Source organism: Pogoniulus pusillus, chromosome 10 (genome assembly GCF_015220805.1).
Source record: "Pogoniulus pusillus isolate bPogPus1 chromosome 10, bPogPus1.pri, whole genome shotgun sequence".
NCBI lineage: Eukaryota > Metazoa > Chordata > Aves > Piciformes > Lybiidae > Pogoniulus > Pogoniulus pusillus.
The window spans coordinates 36,923,503-36,950,072 of record NC_087273.1 but is presented as its reverse complement, the minus strand read 5'-3'; the positions used below and the strand labels follow the sequence as shown (position 1 = coordinate 36,950,072).

Below are 26,570 nucleotides of genomic sequence, written 5' to 3'. Positions count from 1 at the left end.
ATATGTACCTATGAGACACCCTAGATCAGGCAAGAAAAGCTGACTGCTGCCCCTTTGCAATTGGACAATTCACAAATAAGAATGTAATTGGGCTTTAGCTGCTGACCTGTGTAATGTGCCCTATTTCAGTATTTCCAACTCAAATCAAACGATGCTCATTAGGAAAATGTTCAGCTTGCATTATTTCAATACTCAAAACTGCTCTTCCCTAAGCAGAACTGAAATAGAAAACAGGGATGTACGTTATGTGTTTGAATATAGATATCTGTGTATAGAAGCACAGAATCAGTCAGGGTTGGAAGGGACCACAAAGATCATCTAGCTCCAACCCCCCTGACATGGGCAGGGACACCCTACCCTACAGCAGGCTGCCCACAGCCTCAGCCAGCCTGGCCTGAAACACCTCCAGCAGTGGGGTCTCAACCACCTTCCTGGGCAACCCATTCCAGGATCTCACCACTCTCATGGTGAAGAACTTCCTCCTCATGTCCAGTTTGAATCTCCCCACCTCCAACTTTGCTCCATTCCCCCTAATCCTGTCACTCCCTGAAAGCCTAAAAAGTCCCTCCCCAGATTTTTTGTAGTCCCCTTCAAATCCTGGAAGGCCACAAGGAGGTCATCTGGGAGCCTCCTCTTCTCCAGACTGAACAGCCCCAAACCTTTCAGTCTGTCCTCATAGGAGAGGTGCTCCAGCCCTCTGATCATGCTTGTGGCCCTTCTCTGGACACACTCTAGCATGTCCACATCCCTCTTGTAATAGAGGCTCCAGAACTGGATGCAGTACTCCAGGTGGAGTCTCACCAGAGCAGAGTAGAATCACCTCCCTGGACCTGCTGGCCACACTTCTCCTGATGCAGCCCAGGCTTCTGGGCTGCAAGTGCACACTGCTGGCTCCTCTTGAGCTTCTCATCCACCAGCACCCCCAAGTCCCTCTCCTCAGGGCTGCTCCCCAGCCAGTCACTTCCCAGCCTCGATTTGTGCTTGGCATTGCCTCGACCCAGCTGCAGGACCTTGCACTTGTTCTTGTTGAAGCTCATAAGGTTGGCTTGTGCCCACCTCTCCAGCCTGTCTAGGTCCCTCTGGATGGCTAAATACAATTACAGATATATACACATAAACCCACTTAAAAAAAAACAACAAACATACTTTCTGCCTTTAGGAGAGCAAAATATGCAGCTTGGCTATCTGCAGATGTTTAAGGAGAAAGCCTGACAATACTTAAGGAGAGAACTGTGTTTGCTTAATGTCTATGTATTTCATGCACATGGGTGCAGGAGCGTGTTACTCGTAGCTCTCCCTCTGCATTGTTGATTAGGAAAGAACAAAAAAAAAAGAGAAGAGAACAGAAGGAGACTTTCAGTGCAGCTGGGTCAGCTCATACCATGGGACTTGTATCTGGCACTGGGGTGGCCCAGCTGCACAAAGTTATCCTATGCCAATGTCATGACCCAGCTACTACAAGTGACTGCTATTGCGCAGTGGTGGCGATCTCTAGCAACAGGCTGTCTGGGCTGGAAATACACAGCCCTGTCTTGTCCCTGGCCACCTGGAACCATGCCTGGCTGACAAAAGTTCCTGCTCGCCGCCTGGCACCGACTAAGGCATCGATGCATTGCAGAATTTATGACCCTCCACGCTTTGGCTGCTTACAATAACCTTCCTCATAACGCAGCATGAGACGGGCTGGGCTGCCGGTGCCGGGCTCACCAGAGTGGAAATGTTTCTCCCAGCCCCTGAAAGAAACCCCATGTGTTTGCCTCTGCGTACCCAGGCCCCACAGCCATCCTTCTCCGTGATCTGCCATCATAAAACAAGCTGCATGCAGACAAACACTCACAGGGAGCTAGTTCATGTGATTTGTTTTACAGGGGATTCGAGCCTGGACTCTCTAAAACAAACTCAGGAAGGTCTCTGGATTGACCTCTAATTATATCACCACACCAAAACCAAAATGCCATCACTCAATTTTTTTTATGTCAGAAGCAAGGGGCAGGAGGCTGCAGAACAGATTTTCATCGGGAAGGAATTAAAGAACCAGGAAAAAAGCTCAAGGTACTGCCACTGCCATGAAAATAGTAAAAGACTGCAGACAGGATGCTTCAGCTTAGGGAAAAGATGGGACAAGATAAAAAGGTCCAGGAGGACGCAGTGCTACCAGGACTGACTCCAGGTAAAACATTCCCATGTCATAAAGCATGGACTTTTACTCAGGATTTTAACAAAGACCAAACAAACCAGAACGAGGGATTCAGAAACTGGGCATTACCAAGTCCTTTCTTGTCAACTCTCTCCCCAAAGGACTTCAGGTCTAATTTAAGCACAAAAGACATCTGAGGCATTAAGGCTGTTTCTCGATGGTGAAACTGCAATTTGGGAGCAAAACAAAGACAACTCATTTGTCTGGAAAATAACTGCTCCCTGTTAAAATGGTAGCAGAAAGTACTTGTTTGGGATTATGCACACACCCAAAGACTGATGTGTTTATAGTACCAAAAGAAAACAACACATTGGTCCATGGTGAGAAGTCAGGAACTGTGGACTGACCTCACTGTGACTGCACAAGCAGCATTTTTCCCAAAGACTTCAAAGAATTTTCAGATTTTTGTTTTGCCTTTTTTTGTTGTTACTGTTACAACAATTCATTGTAATTCAGGAAGATCCAAAGATTCTTTTCCTGGTTTGTTCTTGAATTTTAAACTTAACAGGATCAGGAAGGAAAAAAAATTAAAATCTGTCATTTTTTTATCATTCCCACAGAGGATTTTTTTTTTTGGTGGGTTGCCTGGACAATGCTCAGGTTTAATCAAACACCCTGGAGGCGTTGAAGAAAAGACTAGATGAGGCACTTAGTGCCATGGTCTAGTTGACTGGATAGGTGTGGCCATTTGAGCTAGACAACTAGCTCAGACACAGGGAGAGATAGGCCATACAATGGCAACAATGGATAAGTGAATATAATTTCATTGGAGCATCAAGAGCTTTATGTCTAGAAGCACAACCTGGACTTTCCCCTTGCTGGCTTTTGCTGCTTCGGCTGCTCCCGCTGCTATCTTCTCCCCGCCGCTGTTTCGGCTGCTGCTGCTTTGCCATCACTTGACCCTTTCCCCATCTTTGTTAAGGTTATTCTATTTCTCTACTAGTTTATTTCTCCTTATACTGTTATATTTAAACTATAAGAAATACAATTTTATTTTTCCCTGACTTTCCAAAAAGAATTCATGTTGTGGTGAGTTTATTCTACCCGAGGAGGGATCTACTCTAACCCAGGACAACAGGGTGGGGTGATCATAGAATCATAGAATCAACCAGGTTGGAAGAGACCTCCAAGATCATCCAGTCCAACCTAGCACCCAGCCCTAACCAATCAACTAGACCATGGCACTAAGTGCCTCATCCAGGCTTTTCTTGAAGACCCCCAGGGACAGTGCCTCCACCACCTCCCTGGGCAGCCCATTCCAATGCCAATCACTCTCTCTGTGAAGAACTTCTTCCTAACATCCAGCCTATACCTACCCTGGCACAACTTGAGACTGTGTCCCCTTGTTCTATTGCTGGTTGCCTGGGAGAAGAGGCCACCCCCCACCTGGCTACAATGCCCCTTCAGGTAGTTGTAGACAGTAATAAGATCACCCCTGAGCCTCCTCTTCTCCAGGCTAAACAGGCCCAGCTCCCTCAACCTCTCCTCATAGGGTTTGTGCTCCAGGCCCCTCACCAGCTTTGTTGCCCTTCTCTGGACACCTTCCAGTACCTCAACATCTTTCTTGAATTGAGGGGCCCAGAACTGGACACAGTACTCAGGGTGTGGCCTGACCAGTGCTGAGTACAGGGGAAGAATAACCTCCCACACAGTGACAGGTTGGACTGGATGATCTTGGAGGTCTCTTCCAACCTGGTTGATTCTATGATTCTATGAAATGTAGCCTTTCAACCAAACATTCCTTAGGATTAAGCTTAGTATTCATGACATCACAGAGAAAATTTTGCAGTGAGTACAAATCCTTCCTCCTCTAACCTGCTTAGCCCTCAGTAAGTTCAAGTAGTAGCAGTCTGGAGGACTCGAGGTTTTGCAGAGCTGTGCAGTTCTGCAGAAACCAGCAAAAAGCCTCAACCTAACACATGGTAAACCCTTCAAATCCTCTTCCCATTCTCCTTTTCTCCCTTTTACATGTCCATGTTTCAGATAATCCTCATTTTTCTTAGCAGAGAAAGCTGAGAGTGTGTTCTCCCACACTTCCACATCTTCTTTCAGGATTTTTTCTTTGCTACTCTAGATGCTTTTCTGAGAATATGGATAGAAATAAGGATTGGGGAATTCTTCACATCAGCATGGAAGATTAGGCTCCAATTCTTATTTCTCCCACAGTAGCTGAAGTCAATGAAAATCTCAGTGAAAACAAAGGAGTTATTCTGGTGGAAACTTCAAAAAAAAACCAAAACATCCAAACTATGGCCTCACTACAGAAACAGATCAGTGATGTATGTTTAGGCAGTAGCATTTTTCAGCCATGAGCACTAGGCTTGAATATCCCACAAATTCCTTAAGATCTTGATGCCTTTTGCTGGGACTAGTTCTTCATTATATTTAAGGATTCCTTAAAACAGGGAAGAGAAAATGTCTGCACCACCTGCTAGCATGACTGCAAGCTAGCTAGGTAAACCTGGTCACAAAAATGACACTGGAAACTTCCATGACATGTAGTGGGATAGTGAACACGTCCTTGGCCAGGCAAAGGGGGAAAAAGCCCAAACCCAACCTGTTCAAAGACGAATTCCTGTCTTCCCCTTTACAGTGCTCCCCACGCCCCAGCCAGAAAATGTGATTTACCAGAAGGAGCTCACAATGCTGCTCTGGCTGAGAAAGTACACTGAGAACTTCACAGTCAGCCCAAAATAGCCTGAAAAGAGGAAATGGGTGGGGGTGAGGTTCTTTCTTCTCCTCACAAAGGACCTCACCAGCCGATATAGATCAAGTAAAAACAGTCCTGACATGCGGAGTGGCACTCGGTGACAGTCCTCCCCTCTTTTCCCAGTCTGATCTATTTTAAGAGCACATCACAGGAAACTTGGCAGCTCTGCGTTTCCGAAAGTTGCCCCTGCCACTTCCACAAGTTCAAATCGTTTGTAAAGGCACAGCTCTCAGCACAGAAAATTGCGAGGGGACAGCTACGGCACTGCCAGGCTGCTGAGGGCAAGCCCTTCAAAGGAAGGAGACAGTTACTGGTAATTAAATGAAGCTGAAACCAAGCTGAATTCCCAGGACTGAACTGCTGTTTAGCAAAGCAATTCAACATTTACATGAGCCACCCAAGTGTCATGTCTGGAGTATTGTGTCCAGTTCTGGGCTCTCCAGTTTATGAGCAACAGGGATGTACTTGAGAGAGTCCAAGGAAGGGCTACAAGGACGACTGAGGCACTGGAGCACTGCCTGATGAGGAGAGGCTGAGAGCCCTGGAGAGAAGACTGAGAAGGGATCTAATGTTTATAAATATCTGAGGGCTGGGGGTCAAGAAGAAAGGAACAGGAACAGCCCCTTCTCACTTGCACCCTGTCATAGGAGAAGGGGCAATGGATGTAAATTACAGCACAGGAAGTTCCACCTCAGCATGAAGAACTTCTTTCTTATAAGGGTCATGAAGCACTGGAACAGGCTTCCCAGGGAAGTTGTGGAGTCTCCTCTGGAGACTTTCGGTGCCTGTCTGGATGTGTTCCTGTACAACTGCACTAGATTCTATGGTCCTGCTCTGGCAGGGGGTTGGACTTGATGATCTCTGCAGGTCCCCTCCAACCCCTAACAGAAAGAAGCCTTCCACATCGAGATACTCAGTTGTGTGAGATCTATTCTCATGACCTGTCATGGACCTTCTTCATGTTAAAAAAAAAACAACCCACCAAAATCCAAACTGTTAATTACAGACTTAAAAAAGGACATGTATGTGTGTTAATTACAAATTTTAAAAGCATATAGATGTATATGTGCGCGCAGACACAAAATCAGGAACAAAGCCCAATACAGCTGTGGCACGTGAACCTCAACTCTGATTCCCATTAAGCATGGAATAAGAGAAATGTTAATGGCATGGTCTGATTAGAGAAATTAATGGTAATTAAAATGCTAACAGACATGAAAAAGCACATAAACATTGCTAATGCCTTCACTCTGCATTATAAAATTATCCCTATGTACAAAAGCAGCAATGGGAGATGAAGCAGGAGCTTTCTGAAACTAGGGAAATGAAACAGTAATTACAAGTGAGTAAAATTCTTTTAAAACCCCATGTTGTTATTATTTCATAACCATCCTTAACAAATGCCAAAGCTTCACAGTGCCCATTGCTCAGAGAACCAAGTTTCTGAGTAACCTGAGCTCAAAAACAAAGCTGAAAAACATATTCTGCAGGGGAAAACTGCAGTAGATTAAACCACCCAAACAGATATTTATCTTCCTTTCTAGAAGTAATTTATTTCTGGGTATGGGAAGAGCATTCTCATCCCCAGAAGACAGTTCTCTGAGATACCTGTAAACTTAAAATACAGGTCCTCAAGTTCAGTCTGTACACTAACGCGATTATTGGAACGCCATAAATCTTGAGTGGCAATCTAAAGCTGTTTAAACCCCTCGGATTAATATTGTCTATGAAGAAAGAGGTGCAAGCCCTTGCCACTTTACGACGTGTACAACTACACAGAAGCATTCAGGGCATTTCACGTGGCTGGTGCTTTGTGTCTCAGTGACAACTGCTTCAAAAGGAAGGCCACCAGAGGAAAGCTGTGTTAGATCTCTTCTTGCAGAGCTCGCTCACTGCTCCCATGCCTCCCTCACGCTAGGGCTTTCTGTTCAGGCTCCACACACAGTTAGACAGATTAGCTTAAATTGCTGTAAATAACTCCTACTTGCTATTCCTGAGCCATTTATTCCAGGCTGCTCTATATTCTTAAACTGTACCTGAGTCACCTTCATGTGTTATCCTCAGCACTCTGGGAAACTCAGGCTTTAGTAAACAGGTTAAGCAAATGAAAAGATTAGTCAGTACTGTGCTTCTGATGGATGCAAGATGAGATTACACTGAAAGCAAGGATATTAACAAAATTAATAACAAAGCTTTCCAGAATCTTGGCACTGATCTAAACAACGTGCACCACACACACAAAACCCACCCCCAAGTTTTGTGCTTGAGGCTGATATTGAAGACCATTACTGACATTGCAAGTTGTTCTAGAGAACCTCAACATTCTGAGTTCTTTGTAACTGAATGTAAAGAAATTGGAAAGAATAAAGGTGGCAACCAATAAGTGTGTATTGGTTATGGAGGACAGAATAGCACAGCACATTTACATTTACCCCTCACCCTCTGTTAATGTGTATCTCTACAGTAAACAGCATGAAATTCAATATACTTAAACACTCTTTGCCACACAAACGAAGAACTAAGGCAAGTTAATGCAAGCTCAATTAAGAATGAACACTGACATTTAAGAAAGCCTCAAGATTACACTTCTTCATTCATTTTGTGGGTTGCCTCCCCTCAAACAAGCATGCTAGTGACACGAGGGCATGATGAGCCATCAGCAGTTTGAACTGAAAGCTTACCAGGGACAAAAATGTTAGGTGGAAAGCAACATGATCCAACCAGTATGGCAATGGATAGAAAATCTACAGAGGCTTGGAAGCCATCCAGTCTCTTCCATTCCTCTCTGCACTTCTGCTGCAAATCAGCTCAACCCTCACAGCTTCATTTTCTACTGGCCACGAGATAGGCCATGGTAGTTATTTCTCTGTAAAAGCACTCTCTAGACAAATGTTGAAATAGTCTATTTGTGCTAGTTTGAAGCAAGCTGGAATGTTTTGGTAACAGAACTAGATAACAGGCAGTGAAATGAAAAACAATTGTGTCTATTTCTCTCACAGTTACGCTGAGAACTCTGGGAAGAAGAAAGACTTTTTCTCCATTTTGTTCTCTCATTCTTGCTTTTGCCTTTGACCTGGTCACATCTCATTAACCCTGCTCCTACTAACCTTGCTCCCTAACCTCTTGGCTGCACCTCTCTTCTTCCTGAGAACTGGGGTAAGGTTGAGAGGGCCGGGGGGAGGTGTTGGGGTGGTTTGAGAGCCCCTCCTGGGGACCTAGGTTTCTGGGAGGGGAGTTGTGCTTTTGTATTGTTTATCCTTTGTATATTTCTGTATATAATTGTATATAACTGTATATATTGTAAATAGCTGCTTGTAAATTCTGCTAGCTGTAAATAAATTGCTTCATCTATATTCCCAAGGTCCGTCTGAGTTAGCTGGGGCAAATACAAAGTGTGGGGGGGCGGGGTAACCCCCAAACCATCACACTATTCAAGAACTTTTTATTTTTATTCCTAAAAACAACTCCTCCCATGAGCTGGCTTGACAGTCTTAGTTTCTCTATATTATACAATCTTGCGGCATGAATGTGTTCAGGGTCTGTAAGCAACGTCATCAGCTCAGTGTTAGAGGCACTGTTCATCACCTCAGACCGCTAGCAATGAGAAGGGGGAAGAGCAGCAGAGAAAATATTCTGGACATTGATCTGATCAAGCAAAAGAGAACCAGTCTGAGTTTTAAGACCGAAGAACTGCAAACCAAATGAAAATGCCTGCTGCCAGTATCCCCAGTAACCCAGCCTTTTAACGGTTTTCTGATGCAGGCTGTAGGCTAAGGGGACTGTTACAATAACTCTTTGCATACACAGAAACCACATGGCCACCAGCAGAGCTGAAAAAATTTCCAACTCAGTGGCATCAAAGTAAGTTAGCCCCCACATGGGTGCTGCTGCATGTAGCAGTGCGGCACCTACAAGTCCCTGCGGTGCCACACGCAGCCCACGCACATCGTGCGACCGTAACTGATAAGTCACCGAATCACAGAGTGTTAGAGGTTGGAAGGCAGCTCTGAAGATCATCAAGTCCAACACCCCTGACAAAACGGCATCACCCAGGGTAGGTCACACAGGAATGCATCCAGATGGGTCTTGAAAGTTTCCAGAGAAGGAGACCCTAGACTCTACAACCTCTCTGGGCAGCCTGCTCAGGACTCTGTCACCCTCACAGCAAAGAAATTTCTCCTCAAGCTGAGGTGAAACTTCCTGTGGTCCAGTTTGTATCCATTGCCTCTTGTCCTATCACGAGACACCACTGAAAAGAAACTGACCCCTTCTTCTCACTCCTCACCCTTTAGGTATTCATAAACATTAATAAGATCTCCTCCCAGGCTACTTTTCTCCAGAACTGCCAGTGCATATGAAAGGTAAAGGGGTGGTAAGTAGAGAAACAGGCAGAGTGAGATAAATCCAGTCCTGAGTGTCAGCTGAAGGCAATTGGCAGAGCCAAGAAAACACCTGAGGCTGTGCCTGCATGGTTGTGAAAGTCCTGACTTCCAGAATCACTGACACATTCAGGTGGGAAAAGACCCTCAGGATCACCAAGTCCAACCCATATACCTAATCTACAAGGTTCACCATATGCCCAAGCACCATGCCCAAACAACTTTTAAGCACATCCAGGGTTGGCGACTCAACGACCTGCCTGGGCAGCCCATTCCCATTCCAGATCACTCTTCTTCAGAGAAGCCATAAGTAAGCTGTACCTTTCCTATCACAGCAAGGATGACCTCCTTGCCTTCAATACAACCCATTCCTTGTTTGTCCTTTCTCCCAAGCTATGCAAAATTCCCTAACATTTTCCCAGCTACTTGGACTGCCATCTCACTTGAAAAGATTCACAATGACTTCATTTTCAGAAGTTCTCAGCATCCAGAAATGTTGAGCCTTATGGAGTTCAGCATTTCACATCTCCTGAACATGTCATGACATAGCTGCAATCTGCCTTGTCCAAAAATCTAACCTCAGTAACCTCTCTGGAGGTTACACCAATACAGATAATCAGAGGAAGTTAAAAGTTGTTAAAGTCCTCCTCCTACCATTAAAAAAAAAAAAAGACCCCCAAAAAAAAAATCTCAACAAAACAGGCTTAAAATATTGTTCTAGTTTTAAGTAACAGCTAGAATTTAAACCCCAAACCCTAAATCTCTCCTGGAACTCAGACGTGTGCCTTCACAGTTTGTGCCAGTGAAGTTCTTTCAGGAGTGCCACCAACATTCGCTGTGTCTCTAAGCTCAAAGCCATGTATCCTGTCAGACCAGGGGCCACACAGCTACCTTTCTTTCTTTGTAATAACCAGTTTTCAATGTTATGAGGCTGCTTTTCAAAGATGCTCATCACACAGTTTCCTGTTGACTACTCAGGAAACAGGGGATCCTCATCACCTCTGAAAACTAGGCCAGAGATGACTGAAGAGCTGCTCTGACGCTCACTCAGATGCCACTCTCTGCAAGGTTACAAAAAGTCAGAGTCTTTCAAAACCAAACAATAGATCAAGGAAAGAACAGCTCAAAATGGTAAAATGTGAGAGACTCTGTCTACACAAAAACATTAAAAGGAAAAAAAATCCTAAAAATCTGGCTAATTTGAGTATATTAGGAGCCACATTTTAAAAGGTAGCCTATTTTCCAATGGAGACAAGTCTTGATGGGGAGAAGGGTCTGTTCTGCAGCTGGGAAAGGTTTATCAAGAAGAAAATAGCTACTGTGATAAAATACAAGGAATGAAGCATTTGTTCCACCACCTCAGCCCTGGCATACGTTGGTGGGAGCTGCAGAGGTGGTTGTTAGCCAGGGAGGAGCACCTGGGGCACCACCAAGAGAAGGAGGCAGACAGGTCCTGGAGGACATCTGCACGAGGAGGCTTAGCTAGGGGAAGGGATGAGAAGGTGCCATTGGCAACCTGGTGAGCAGGAACACGTCTCATTGAGCAAAGACTGTAATACAAGGAGCAAAGAAGAAAATCTGGCAAGCTAGGGTAGATACCAGCAGCATTTTCCACAGGTGATGTCAGTTCACTCCTCTTTAGCCTCCACTGTTTGGATTACAGGATGTTAGTCTCATGCTTACGTAAAGTGGTGGGGCCCAGCTGCTGGGGACTTTTGTTACTTTATCCCATCATGTCATGGAGATAGCAGGGAAGGATGTAGGCTTAAGCAGCTTCAAAGAGATGGTTGGAAGGCTTCAGTACAGGAAGGCAGAGAAGGGGACTAATCAACACGTTATGAAATACCTACATTTTAATCAAATTATAATTAATATATTTATTAAACCATTATAAAATCATACAATCACTGAAGTTGAAAAAGACCTTCAAAACCATCAAGCACTGCCAGGTCACTGCTAAATTATGTCCCTCAGCATCACAGCTACACACCCTTAAATACATACATGGATGTTGATTTCACAGCTGCCCTGGACATCCCATGCCAGGGCTTTACAACCCTTTCAGCAAAGAGATTTTTCCTAACATTCAACCTAACCCTCGAGTAATTTGAGGCCATTTTCTCTTCTTCTATCATTTGTTACTTGGGAGACGAGACCAACCACCGCCTTGCTGCAACCTCCTTTCAGGGAGTTGTAGAGAGCAAGGACATCTCCCCTCAGCATCTTTTACTCCTGGCTAAACAACCCCAGTGCCCTCAGCCACTCCTCTGATGGTCTGCTCTCCAGACCCTTCACCAGCTTCATTGTTCTTCTTTGGACATGCTCCAGCACCTCAATGTCCTTCTTGTAGTGGGAGCCCAAAGCTAAATCCAGTATTTCAGGTTCACACCATGCAGTGCCATGCAAAGTACTCTGGCACGACCACTTCCCTCCTCATATGGATGCTGATGGCCGCATTCGCCACCTGAGCACACTGCTGGCTCATGTTCAGGCAGATGTCAACGAGCACCTCCAGGTGCTTTTCCACCAGGCAGCTTTTCAGCCACTCTCCCTCACGCCTGAAGCGTCGCATGGGGCTGCTGTGACCCGGCACCTTGTTTAATCTCATACCACTGGCTTCAGCCCATTTCATTCCCCATTAGGGGAGCTCTGCTTAGCTCCAAGGCGATGGTCCAGCCCCCATCTCTTTCCTCGAACCTAGAAAACGACTTTATTTTCTCCCGGCTCCGCTAGGCAGAGCCCAGAGGAGCACATTCGGTGGGAAGGAGGACGGGAGCCCGCAAGGGGGAAACCCGGCGGCCGCTCTCGGGCGGGGAAACCCAAGAGCGGCGGTGGCGGCTCCGGGCGTTCAACGCGCCGGCGGCGAGCGGGGAGGCTGCTCCCTGGCGCCGGGGACACCTGCCGGCCGCGGGCCGCCAAGGCGGGAGAGCCCCGCGACCCCGGCCCGGCCCCCCGCCGCCGCGGAGGGCTTTTTGTGGAAACACGACAGCCGGGGAGCCGGGGGGTGGGGGACCGGCAGGACGCGAGGGCGCGACGTGGCGACGGTCGTTAAGGCAGCGACAACAGTGCGATCAACAGCGGGGCTGCTGCGCGGGGAGCTGCGGTGCCGCGGGCGGGAACAGCCGGGCCCTGCGGACGAGCGGCCGGCAGAGCCCCCCGGCAGCGCCTATTCCTGAACGCCCCCAGCGAGGCACAACTCCAACCGGAGGAGAAAACAGAATTACTCTATTTTCCTGAAACCTCGCCCCCAAACTACACACAGAAATTAGCCTAATTAGCAGACTCAGTTTGATTGAGAAGAGCTTACAAGGATCCCACAGATAAATTTGGCTATCTCAGAAGTCAGAGAAGGGAAAAGGCTGAGCCATTAAACACAGCTTTGCCATGATCAGCCAGGCTGAGCAGAAAGCTCACTACTCACAGGTGGCCCAGGCTGGCTGAGAGAAGGGCAGTCCAGACGCGTGTCAGCTCTCTCCTACAGGACATCCCAGGCTGCTTAGGCACAAAGGCTGCTCTGGTGGGAGGCCGCCCAAAGCAGCGACGGTCCTGCCCCTCAGCAGCTTGTCCTTCGGAGCGCCAGGGGACTCTCTGCAGGAACTGTCCAGGCGGGGGAGAACCCCAAGGCGCCGAGCACCCTTCCTAGGGCTATGTATCCCTTTCCTAGACGCAGAGCCGAGTTACCACTGCCTAGGCGCGACCACCGCAGCCAGTCCCCAGCCCGATTCCAGCGCAGGCAGCTGCCCGGGCACCCCTCCTGCCTGCAGGACCCCTTGCTCCGGCCCGCCACACCTGCAGGGCAGGGCACACACAGGTGTTTTACCCCTTTACCATTCAAACCACGGAGAGAGGAATTTTGGCCTATCCAGGACTCCGGGGCACTACCACAGACTGGTTGGGGGTGGAAGGGACCTTTAAAGATCATCCTGTCTTAAGTCCAACCGCCCCCTGTGCTCAGCACGGACATCATCGACTAGGTCAGGCTGCTCAGAGCCCCATTCCACCCTGACCTGGCTCCAGGGATGGAATTGCTACCAACTCCTTGGGCAACCTGGGCCAGCGTTTCACCGCCCTCGTTGTACAAAATTTCTTCCTTCTATCTAGTCTAAATCTCCCCATTCTAATTTAAAACCATCACCCCTTGTCCTCTCATGACAGGCCCTGCTAAAAGGTCTGTCCTCATCTTTGTTATCCTTCCCTTTTAAGTACCAAAAGGCAACAAGAAGCCTTCCCCTAGGCTGAACAAGCCTAACATTCAGTTCGTCCTCACAGCAGAGGTGTTCCAGCCCTCGAGTAGCTGATTTACAGTCACTTTAAGGTCAATTTACTTCGCTACACAAGGGTGAAAGCTTTTTGGCGTTGCCATGGTTTGAACAAGGACACAAAACCAGGACAAGTGTGTGCAGGAACACTTTACATTTGGGAGCCCGTCCCCAGTAGCAGTGTGCTTCTCCAGCATTGCCCTGCCAGCCCTAACACCTCTGCATGCAGCAAGCGCAGCTTCAGAGCAGGAAGGAGAGGCAGAGACAGCGATCTGGCTTCCCACCCGTGCCACAGGACATCCCTTGAGCCGGTGTGTGCTCCCCACGGACCATGCTTTCTCCCACGGCAGCTGGCTCTGCATGGCTGGCACAGCTCCCCTGCTCTCTCCTGAGAAGTGGCAGCAGGCAGCTTGGGCCACAAAACTGGCTTTGGGCTTTCCAGCCTTGCTTCAGAAATTCAGCACTGGATCTCCTCCAAAAGGTGCTTCACCCATTCAGATTGGGGCTTCTGGCCAAAGCCTCTGTACCTGGACAGCCAGGCTATGTGAGAAAGCCCAGCCTGCTTAAGCTCATGCTGGCACACCATGCCCTAGGAAACAAGGAGGATGTAGAATCCCCCAGTCACAAAAATTAATGTGCTGAACTGCAGAAAAAAAGCCTTCACAATCGAACTTCTGTTCCAACAAAGCCGTAACAGTAATCTCCTACATTGCTGTGCCGAGGCCCTGAGCTGTGTTATATTTGCTCTTTTTTTTTCCCCCTTTCCCCCCTCTTGTTAAATAGGGAAAAGAAAAGGATTAGGAACAGAAGAGCAAAAGATTGGGTACCTTTAAAAAAAACCACCCAGCATTTCAATGCAAATATAAACTTATCATAAGCTTCCTGAAGCACACACAACATAAAGGCAGAGAAAGTATCTGCTTTCAAGGGGATTTGCATTCTCATCGAATGCTGGACTAGGTCCAGACCAGCCAGAGGATAACCACCCTCTAACCTCCCTGTGGAGACTTACAGAGACGAGACTGAAGCAGTATCATTTCTGACAGAAATCAAATCCTGGCTACTGCACTGCTGTGAACACTACAGACAAGGAGGGGGGGAAGGGAGGAATTTGAATTAAAGCGATTCTGTAGAGCTCATTTAGATAATACCTTGTCAAAAGGCCTGATAGGAGAACACAATATCTATTTTCTAAATGCATGCAGAAGTATCTGCTAGCATAAACTAGACCTTTAATGATTGGGAATGCATGAATACTAAAGCTAACCAGATAGCAAAGCAGCTCTGTCACACACCCTGGTTAACCAAGCCAAGTAATATGTCTAGTCAAATTGTACAGAAAACAATGGAGAGCATTCAAAACAATTAAACTGGTTCAGATTTCCATCAGTTCACATTTCAGCACTAGCATCTTGGAGGACAGGATAATAATGCCTTGCAATCTGCCTCCAAAGATTCAAAACCAAGGGACCTTAATGGAAGCTTATGAATATTTGGGTATCGCATTAATGGGTGCTTCTTGATGTAACACAGATATATAGAGATAAAAATCCCAGGCCAGACTGATGAACAGCTTCTAGGTATTCCCTATCTTGCCATACCCATTCTGTTGTAGTGGTAGAAGGCTCTGAGCAGCCACACAGCAAGCTGGATGAGAATAATGACACACAGTTCTTAAGCACCAGTAAAGCACAGGAGGCAGCACAGGGATGGGAGCAAAGTGACTGAATGAGGCAGACACTGCTCAACAGTTTTGCCAATATGGCCAATAAATGAGTAATCTTCATACAGTGTTTTCAGCATCAGTGAGCTCTAGGAACATCCCAGAAGTAGCAGTATCTGGATTGTGTTAGACCTGCAGAGGCTCTTGGCCATGGCTGGACTGCTAGTGAAAATCTGCCTAGACTAGAAGAAAATGCAGTGTTTTAAAATGTCCTAGTGGGCCTCTTTCAGTTGTAATGTGGGCAACCCCAAATGGTAGATATGCCTAACGCAAATGACAGTTACACATAAAAACCTCAACATTACAAAAGCATTAGATGCAATTTATTTTTCAGCTGATATCTTAAATTGTACTTCTTTAAACTGCTGTTTAAAATACTTCCTTCCCATTAGAATCTGCATTTGTGGCAGAAACATGAAGACTGGCCAGAAGAACATTAAGACTGGCCAGAAGAATGTATGAACAGAGATGTTTCTGGGTAAAAGCACTGGGAAAGGCACCAGAGCAAAGTCGTGAAAAAACCTCCAAGCCACTTGGATAACCATGGACACAAGTGACAGCAATCCAACAGGAAAGCACTCGGGAATGTGATGTTTGCATCATCAAGTCAAGTGACGTGGTGAGAGTTTGGGTGGGTGATGTCCCTCGTCCTCCAGATGCACACAACTGATCCTGGCCAGATCACTTCTCGGGCACACATGTCTCAGAGCTTAAGAGCGTGGGGGGTTGTGAGAGTGAGCATGAAATTGTTAAGAGAACAAGTGTGGGAGGAATCAGTTTTGTTTTAAACAGATAGCACCTTCCTTTTCCATGTCTGACTGGGGCGGGGAGGGTGGTGGTGGTGGTGTTACATTAATTTCCTTGTCACTATGCGTTATGATTAAAGCTGAGATTCTCAGATAATCACTAGAACTTCAGAGCTGAAACTTGAAGAAAAGTGTGGAATGTGCAATAAAATCACAGGAATTAGCAGGCAGTACTGCAAATAAAACACTTTAACATCTCAGCACATAAAAGGGCAAGCCAGCTAGGGAGAGCCCCACTGCTGTTCGCTTTACCTAGTTAATGATTTGTAAAGTACAGTTTGCCTTATGAAAGAGTCTCAAGAATCTCTTCTAAAAGCCTCACTTTCCTCCCTGTTTTTACAGGGTGCTGCAGGAGAAGCACCATCAGCAGTGCAGGTAGAATGGGTTTGGAGTCTTGACTGTATTTCAATATTTGCACAGATACAAACGTTGTTGAAGGGAGAGGGGAAGGGATATGCAGTCATTGTTGTGGCCTGCCTCTAAAAATGGGACAGATCTACCAGAGGGAACAGTATGATTGCCAGCGTTAGTGCTTTGCCATCAGGTGTCTGTGTGGATGCAGCTCTGCCACCAGATCCACAAAAATCTAGTGATCCTTGCCTAGGGAAGGCAGCCCTTCGTCTGATACAGAATTCAGGAGCTAATGTAGCTTTGTAGTATTTTAGTCAAACATTAAAGGTAAAAACTGGAGAAACAGAAAAGATCAGGGAAAACCTTGTAAGAGTGACAATCTGAAGCTATTCTAGATGTGCAGTTTCCTCCTGGAATGATAGCAATTATTTATCTGAAAATAAACTGGCTTTTATGCTGAAATTAATTGCTCTCTCAGATTTAGAGGGAGGGGTGGGAGTGTCACATGAGCACAGTTACAGCTGGGCCACCACTCTGCTAACGCTACACTGGGAATCCTCCCAGCACAAACCAACTCTAACATTTGGTCTGTTTGGTTTTGTGCAAGTAGACTTGGTTCAGTTATTGTTATTCAGTTATTCAGTTATTGCTGTGATTCCTACCTAGTTTTTAGCAGCACAGCCGGTAATGCAAGCACACCTTCACTGGTAGAGGAGTTTCTGTGATGCTGCTACAGCTATTCCCACGTGGGAACACTCTGATATTGGACAAATTCCACTCATACTGAAATCAGACTATTTCTACACTGTTCCCAAAAGCTTTTGGTGCTGCAGTGCTGCAGAGTGCCTGCTTGTTGCACTTCAGGCACCAGTTGCTGTTTTCTGGGATTTACGACTGAAAGGATTAAAACCAAAGGAAACTAAAATAGATCTCCAGAAGATATTAATAGCTCCTTCATGCTTCATCATGGTTTAGATCTTACTATTACAGAAAAACATTCTTAAGGAATTAGAAAGAGCTTCCTCAATTTAAATGTTTTTCCCCCCCCCAAAGTAAGTTTTCGTTCACTATACAAATATCCTACCCATACCCTAAACAGAACCATCCGTGCGAATGGCAACTGCGTTATCATTTGCCCCGTTTGCACACATATTTAAGTGTGGGCTGTTGTAAATCTAAGTGCCCACCACTGTTTTGCAAACATGGGGCTGGAAACATTCAAATGCCCGATGGCATCGGTGGGAATTGAGGGCTCTTGGCATTTGGCAGAACTGAGCCCTTCTCACGTGTGGCTAGAAACACATTTGCTCGCGCATGGCGAGGTTCTGAACACCACGCAGATGGTGGACAATAATTCCCCATTCATCTGGACATTCTGGGAGATGACATTCCTGACTGCAGCTTTAGCATTAGAAATTAACATTCAGCAGCTCATTAAAACCTAGTTCATTTATTTTCTAAAGATTCTGCTTCTCAGCGAATGAAGAAAACACATTCCCAGCTGGCAGACCTATCATAATATTAACTCTCATAATATTAACTCTCCACCACTTGCAGATAACCTTTAAGGAAGCTTTAACTATTTATATCACAGCCACCAAAAAAGAAAACAACAAACCCAACCCAAACAACCCAAACCAAAACCCCGAACGAAAACCAACCAAACATCCCAGAAGCATATTAATTAGAAGTGCTAATAAATCAATAAAGCCTCCAGTCGTGTGTCCTGTTCAATCACTTACACCATATATTTTTAAAACGCATAAAATACATTTGCAGTTTGCTGGGGGATTATTTTAAGGTCCTGGTGTCCCTTAGAATCTCCTCTCACGTCTTTAGATGTCTGCCTTTCGCTTGCGTGGACTGAAATGTCTAGACATCCAAATTAAGGAGTGACCAATCACCGACAAACCCATCTCTCTGCCTACAAGGTCAGTGCTACAGAGGCACACACACTCTCTCACACACACACACACATATGCTTGCAGCAGGCACCACGCAGGATGCCTTTATTTGTGCACAAAAATATTGATGTTGCTAAGTGATAGGCAGGCGGTCACCAGCCCCGCGTCTTTGTGTTTGTTTATGACTGGGTCTTCTTTCCTCAGTAAACAATGCAACGGTGAGGCAGAGATAGAAGAACACATCTAAATTAAAACAGCTCATTTGTTATGTCTCCATGATATCAACCTGTTACTTTTCTTCCTCGCTTTGGTCTGGTTAAGTCAGAAGGAAAAAATTTAGGAGGAACTTAAGTGCACGCGTGTCCTGAATGGTCCCAATCATCCTACTTCCCTCCATTCATATCATCAAACCAATCTATTTGCAAAGGCTCCTCTGCATCTTAAGCTTGCTGGCACTAGAGTTAAGGATTTTTTTGTTGATGTTAAAATGACAGTCCTGTATTAAATTCATATGCTTAGTCAACTGGAATAGGAGGCAACCTGCAAACAGTACTTCAGGACACCACATGGTAAGTGTGGAGGCACTTTCCTTAGCTAAACTTCAGGGCAGTTCCATCCAGTTCTAGAACCCAAGTTTCTAGTTTAAAAAACCCTTTAATAACATCCTCCCCAAACAAAACCACCACCTCTGCCCTCTGTTTTTGAGTCACCCCAAAGTTCAAAACCTGTATCTTTGGTGGTACTAGGAGCAGGTTTCTGGAAACACAGGTGTTCATGACAGGGCTCCTGTGTAGAGTTTCTAAAAGAAATGGGCTTTCTGGACTCCAGGGGAAGCAGAGAATAGAGCTGGGTTTCTCTCATCACCTCCCTCAACCTTCACAGCTTCTGGGATGCCCTGGAAGTGCCAGGGCCCCTAAGTTTGTGAGCCCTCCTGCTGCAATGCAGCCCATCAGGTGAAGTGCCCAGGTAAGATGCTGGGAAGTCCTGCAAATGCACCACACTGTCTTGCAGACTGGGAGGTAATCAGCCTGGTCTCCTCTTCCAGATTTCCAGGAACTTTTACGACCAACGTGGCAGGCCATTAGATTGCAAATCTCTTTTTCAAGAGAAAAAAATGTTTCACAGAGCTTTGCCATGTCGTAACAGACATGTCAATGAAGTGAGGCCACTCTCCCCCTCACCTAGATGAACCCCTACTGACACTTGGAACTGCTACTTACAGAGAACCTATCACTAGGAAAATAATGAGTGTATTCTGACTTCATTTGATTTTATTTCAGCAGTGAGATACAAAGATGACTATCAACAGTGACTGGCTGTGGCAAGCACAGCTTGAGGAATGCTTCAGAACCTTTTACAACTTAATCAGAACAGCAAAAGCCTACCCAGCAATAGGAAGATGAAAATGAACTGGGAACTAAAATAAAACAGTAATTCAGGTAACTTGGTTGGGTTTTTGCTCTAGACCACTAGAAGTCCTGTAATAAATCACCAGACAGGTGGAAACTGCTGGCTTTAATTGCCATGCACATCAAAGTTCCTCCCAAACTGTTTCTCCTACCAAAAAAACCCAGGGAGTTTACAACCCCAGGATCCTGTTGAGTGAGGACATTTTGGAAGCCTTGACACAGAACCACAGCCGAAGCAGTGCTGCTCCAAACGACCTTCTGTTCAGCCAGTCGTATCAGAGATGGCAGCAGTAGGGCCGGCAGGAAGCTGAAGGGACAGGACAGCTCAGTCCCTTCCCATCAGTGGTTTGTTGGATGAGTCACTGGCCCTCTCTGTCTCAGTTTGTCCATCTGTACAATGTTAATAGTAACAGTACCTTCCAAGCAAAAAAGCTGCTTTAAATGCCAGAGATCAAAGACCAGAAACGTTCCTGGTCTGGATAAAAGCAATCCTTTGCCTTACTCCCAAGCTGCTTGTATGGTCAGCAGCAGGAGCAGGCCATTCCTGCCGTGATCATGAAGCAAACATATTAACCCTTGTGCACTAAATCAATACTTTCCATTAAAGCATTATTTCTGCAGATGCACTCTGGACAAATACTGTAGTCGTGGGCTGAGGGGGAAAAAAGAGGGAAACAAGGGCACAGATAGAACATGTTGTATGTTAATTAAAAATATTCTTTTCCACCAGACCTGTGTGTAGGAAGAATGAGATGCTACAGACAACGATGGCATTACTTAGCCTGGAGAAGAGAAGGCTCAGGGGGGACCTCATTGGTGTTTACAACTACCTGAAGGGAGGCTGTAGCCAGGTGGGGTTGGTCTCTTCTGCCAGGCAACCAGCAATAGAACAAGGGGACACAGCCTCAAGTTGTGCTGAGGGAGTCTAGGCTGGATGTTAGGAGGAAGTTGTTGGCAGAGAGAGTGATTGGCATTGGAATGGGCTGCCCAGGGAGGTGGTGGAGTTGCCATCCCTGGAGATATTCAAGAAAAGCCTGGATGAGGCACTTAGTGGCATGGTCTAGTTGATTGGACAGGGCTGGGTGCTAGGTTGGACTGGGCTGGGTGCTAGGTTGGACTGGATGATCTTATCTTAGAGGTCTGTTCCAGCCTGCATGACTCTATGATTCTGTGATACTTTGAAGGAGCTGACTTGCCTTCACCTCCAGTGTGACCTCTCAGGCAGCCAGCACACCCTGTGAAGAGCACATGAGTTAATCACATGTGAACTTATTTTACTTCTTCTTCCTCTTTTCTTAGAAAGCATTTTACACCTCGCCAGAAATTCTCATTGTCTTCCCACAAGTTCACACTTCTGCTTTTACCTGTCTAGAGGAGAAAGCTTATTCCCAAATAAACCTTGCAGGATGGGGAGGGGGGAAAAAAAATGATGAGGAAGAAAAATATCGAGTCAGACAAGTATGACTGGGAACTCAGATGTAAAGAACTCAGATATTTGGAGAGATGTCTTCGTAGGTATATTCCAACCTCATTGCAAGCAAATGAGATTAGCACATATTACTGACAATGTTATGCCTCGGTAGAAGGCCCTAATTATATTTCACACTGCTCTGAAGATTCCTGTAATATACACACATCTTTAATGTGGAATTTTATACCCTATTTATAGCATCTGGGCTCTTTTTGATATTATTACTTTTCTGTGAAAGTTCCTTTGAAGTCAGGTAATTACCTTAAGCAAAAGATTTAGCCCGTTGTGAGGACTGAACTGTGAGGTTCGTGTTGAACAAGGAAGTCGTCCTGTAGCCTGGTATGAAAGTTTCCGAACCACAAGTGGGGTTGGGAACATTAATTATGAAGACAAAGCCAAGAATGCATTTTAAAAAGTCATTTAAAGTGAGAGCTGATAAATCTCTATGGATCCTGCTTCATGCACGCCCCTAAAAACTATTTGAGCTAAGTGCTGAAGAGCGTAAAATTATTTCATTGCTAGTTGCTATCCTTAGTAAAGCCACAGATTTAGGTTACCACAGACCTGGCCAGAGTCAGCTGTGACCATGAGAAGGTCAGGAGGAGTTACTAAAAATGCTAATAATGACCTGCAGTAACTTAGAGTCATAGAATTGTCAGGGTTGGAACAGACCTCAAGGATCATCCAGCTCCAAATCCCCTGCCATGGGCAGGGACACCTCGCACTAGATCATGTTGCTCAGAGCTGCATCCAGCCTTAAGCACCTCCAGGGATTGGGCTTCCACCACCTCCCTGGGCAACCTGTTCCAGTGTCTTGGCACCCTCATGGTGAAGAACTTCTTCCTAACATCCAATCTGAATCTACCCACTTCCAGTTTTGCTCCATTCTCCCTAGCCCTATCACTACCCAGCACCCTTAGAAGTCCCTTGCCAGCTTTCCTGTAGGCCCCCTTCAGATACTGGAAGGCCACAATAGGGTTCCCTTGGAGCCTTCTCTTCTCCAGACTGAACAGCCCCAGCTCTCTCAGTCTGTCAACTTCTCTCCAACCAGCAATGTCACATCACTACAGACTTGTAAAGCTGGATGCCTCCCATGCTGGGAGAAAGCATGTCCCTTTGCCTGCAAAGCCATGAATTTCCTCAGTGGGATGAAAGTGTTGTGGCTGCCATATGTCACCACACCAAGTGATGTCATTTTGATACTGCATCCTGAACCACAGCCACTTTGTGCCTGATGGGAGCATATTCAAGAGAAGTTACTTTTAGTGAGAGGTCACCAGCAGGGCCCCTCTTCAGCTCAGACACAGCTCCTTGAAAATACCTGGAAGTGCAGGATGTTCAACCATCATATCAGAGGGATCAGCAGTTTGGCACACAAATGTTACCCTTCATGGACCATGGGAAATACAAAGCATGAACCCAGAACTTCTAGATCATAGAATCACCAAGGTTGAACGTGACCTCTAAAGGTCATCTAGTTCAACTGCCCTGCAGTAAGCAGAGACATCCTCAACTAGATCAGATCACCCTGTTGAACCTCACTTTGAGTATCTCCAGGAACGGGGCCTCAACCACCTCTCTGGGTAACCTGTTCCAGTGCTCAACTGCTCTCATTGCAAAGAACTTGCTCTTAACATCCAATCTAAATCTCCACTTCTGTAATTTCAAACCACTCCTCATTGTCCTATCACTGGTGGCCTTTGTAAACAGTCCCTCTCCAACCTTGCAAGTCTCCCCTCAGGTACTGGAAGGTGGCAATTATGCCCCCCCCAGAGCCTTCTCTTTTCCAGGCTGAACGCTCAGCCTGTCCTTGTAGCAGAGGTGCTCCAGCCCCCTGACCAGCTTCGTGGCTCTCCTCTGGACATGCTCCATCAGGTCCATGTCCTTCCTGTGCTGAGGGCTCCAGAGCTGGACGCAGTACTCCAGGTTGTCTTGCCAGAGCAGAGGAGATGTAACAGAGCACTCACACAAAAGGGCAGCCAGCCAATGCAGGGCCACAAAACACCAATTTCTTATCATTTTTCACAGAAGGAACAAATTCACTTAGCTGACTTCAACCAAACAGGCACATGCCCTTCAATAATGTCAGATCTGAAGCTGTTGCTTCTATTGTATTTCTTGCCTAAGCAAAAGTCTGCCTTCTTACTAAGAATGCTTACTAAAATCAACACACATTAAAAGCAGTCAGCAGGGAGTGTTGCAATTAGATGCTTGCACAGTGCTTCCCTCTGTGCCTACATGCAAATATTCTTCGTCTTATACAGACTTTCAGAAACTTCATCATGCTGCTGCAGTAGGAGAGACCTCCTCTCTTTTTCTTCATGGGAGATGTGAGGTCATCAATTGCCTATCAGCATTACTTTATAGAATAGAATAAAATGAAGTTACTTCTAAATTGCCTAAAAATCTGAAGCCCCCCCACCTCCATGTGGGACTCATTACAGCTTAAATGAAAACACTGATACTGCAGTTTCATTGATGACAAATTAGAGATGGAGAGGATAGGTCTATAAAGGCAGATGAGATATGGGTCATTACAATAAAGAAGAACTACATCTAAGATGACTGAAGTATTTACATCAATTGTGTGAACCTTCTTCCTTTGCAGAGCACAGAAATGCTGTTGAGTGTGCTCTCTTCTGAGGGAAAAAATGCTTGGGATACTAAGGACAATGACAGGGAAAACAGGCTTACAATCCATCTTCGTTGAGTTAGATGCAAAACTCACTCTGATTGCTGTGGGATTCTCTAGATAAAGCAATAGTCTACAGAGTGCTGCCTGCTCTCAGTGCAATTCCTTCCATCTGAGTGAAGGAAGCTCAGTGGTTTATAGGAGGCACACTTCCATCTTGTAGAATTTCATAACGATGCCTGCAATTCTCTCTCTTCATATTCTTCCTTCCCACGGCAACCTCCTGGAGGGACTACAGCATGTGCATGAAAGAAATCAAACCATCAGGGGGAAACTTGAGGAAGGAGTATGAGGAAGGCTGTGAACCACAGGCTCACAGAAAGGGTGAGGTGAGAACCATAGAATCACAGAATGTCAGGGTCTGGAAGGGACCTCAAAAGGTCATCTGGTCCAGCCCCCCTGCCAGAGCAGGATCACCTATACCAGTTCACACTGGAACACATCCAGACAGTTCTTGAATATCTCCAGAGAGGGAGACTTCACAGCCTCCCTGGGCAGCCTGTTCCAGTGCTCTGTCACCCTCACAGGGAAAAAAATCTTTCTTACATTCACATGGAACCTCCTATGCCTCCATTTCTACCCATTGCCCTTTGTCCTGTCACTGGGCATCACTGAGCAGAACCTGGCTCCATCCTCCTGGCACTCACCCCTTACATATTTATAAAGGTGAATGTGGTCACCCCTTGGTCTCCTCCTCTCCAAACTAAGCAGCCCCAACTCCCTGAGGCTCTCCTCATAAGGATGATGTTCAATTTCCTTCATCATTTTTGTGGCTCTGCATTGGACTCCCTGAAGCAGTTCTATGTCCCTCTTGAACTGGGGGGGCCAGAACTGAACACAGTATTCCAGATGAGGCCTCACCAGGGCAGAGTAAAGGGGAAGGAGAAGTTCCCTCAACCTACTAACCACAGCCCTTCTAATCCACCCCAGAATGGCATTGGCCTTTCTGGCCTGAAATGCACATTGCTGGCTCATGGCCATCCACCAGGACTTCCAAGTCCTCCTCCCCTTCACTGCTCTCTAGCAAGTCAGTCAACCATAGAATCACACAATTGTCAGGGCAGGAAGGGACCTCAAGGATTATCCAGCTCCAATTCCTCTGCTATGGACAGGAACACCTCATACTAGATCGAGTTGCTCAGAGCTGCATCCAGCCTGGTCTGAAAGACCTCCAGGGATGGGGCTTCTACAACCTGCCTGGGCAACCTGTTGCAGTGCTTCGCCTCCCTCATGGTGAAAAACTTCTTCCTAACATCCACTCTGAACCTCTGCAAGTCATCTTGTCCATCCCTCCTTCTCAAACAGGGCCACCCAGAGCAGGTTGCTCCGGGTGGTGTTAGGGGGGAATAACTGCAGCTGTCTCACCTCAGGGATGCCACAGTCCTTTCCTGAACCAATTCCACAGCCTATCTTTTATGGAACGTTCAGCCTCTCTGCAAGGGCTTCCAGTTGGAGCAGGGCAGCATTTGCCATCAGCTGGTCTGACCCCACGGTCTGACGAAGGAAGCTTGCCTTTGACCAGGGCTCTATTCCCACTGCCATAGCCTAGCCGGCACGCATAGCAAAACAGCTTGAGCCAAAGCAAGCATGCAAACAAACAAAAGTGCTGCAGAAATATTCAGCGTGAGGGAAAGCCACAGCATCACCTAGGTCTGTCCAAGTCTGTCTTCTCACCGTGTTTATCTTCCTAATATTCCAGGGTTGTTGGTTTGTCAATTACCAGTTTGGTTGTGTGAGTCTTTAGCACATCTGTTATGGTCTTTGGAGAGCTATACCCTGCAAACGCCTTGGGGTCACACTTAGAACCACGGTGTGAACTATGCCAGACATAAAGATCGTGAAAGAGCTTCTTCCAGCACCGAGCACGATGCCTGCCTCTCTGCACGGAGCAGTTTGGGAACGAGGAGCAAGTCCAGCAAGCCCTTCCCCAGCACTTAGCAGCCGCTGCGGCTCCTCTCGGTCACGGCCGATTCCCACAAGATGGCAAAAGGCTCCATTTAATCGGAGCTTAATCTGAGATTTGAAATGATGACTCCTTCTCTGACGTCAAGTCTGCCAGCACGCTGCCTCCCTACCCATCTCTCATGATCCACTCCTCTCCATTTCCCCTGAATCAAAACACTGTCCATCTCTCCCTGCTGACAGCAGAGCCCTGTCCTTTCACAGCTCTGCTGCAAAACAAAGTTGCATCAACTCAAAAATAGAGTTTGAGGTTGTCTGACCTAACTAAAACATCACCCGGGCAATGAAGCGTCGAAATGGGAGGGAGTTGAAAACAAAAGTAGAACAAGACACAAATGAAGAGTGTATTTTAGGTTTGGGTTAGGATTTTTGCAGTTCTGATGGGTTTCAGTGCTTCTAGCATTTTGGTTTAAATCGGTTATAAACCAGAATCTGCTTAAATCCTTAGGAATACATTTAGAGCAAGATGGAAAATTAACAGTGGTTCAGTCAACAAAGCCCCTGAGTGACACAAACCTCCGTTATCAAGTGGGAAAAGGAAGGAAAATACCATTTCCAATAGCCATGTGTGAAGCTGGAGAGAAAAACAACCTTTTGCCAAAAGCTGAGTAAAGGCTTCACTTTCTTTTCACGGTTTCTACCACGTTGTCTGCCCAAGCTGATATTTCAGCTCCCTACCTGGGAGCACTCTGCACAGCAGCTCCCGT

General features: G+C 46.3%; 1 protein-coding gene across 4 annotated transcripts in view; it reads right to left on the bottom strand.

Annotated features, from left to right (window-relative positions):
• Positions 1–26,570, bottom strand: part of LDLRAD4 (low density lipoprotein receptor class A domain containing 4) — a 368,920-nt gene that overhangs the window by 64,791 nt on the left and 277,559 nt on the right. The gene's annotated exons all lie outside the window — the stretch shown is intronic.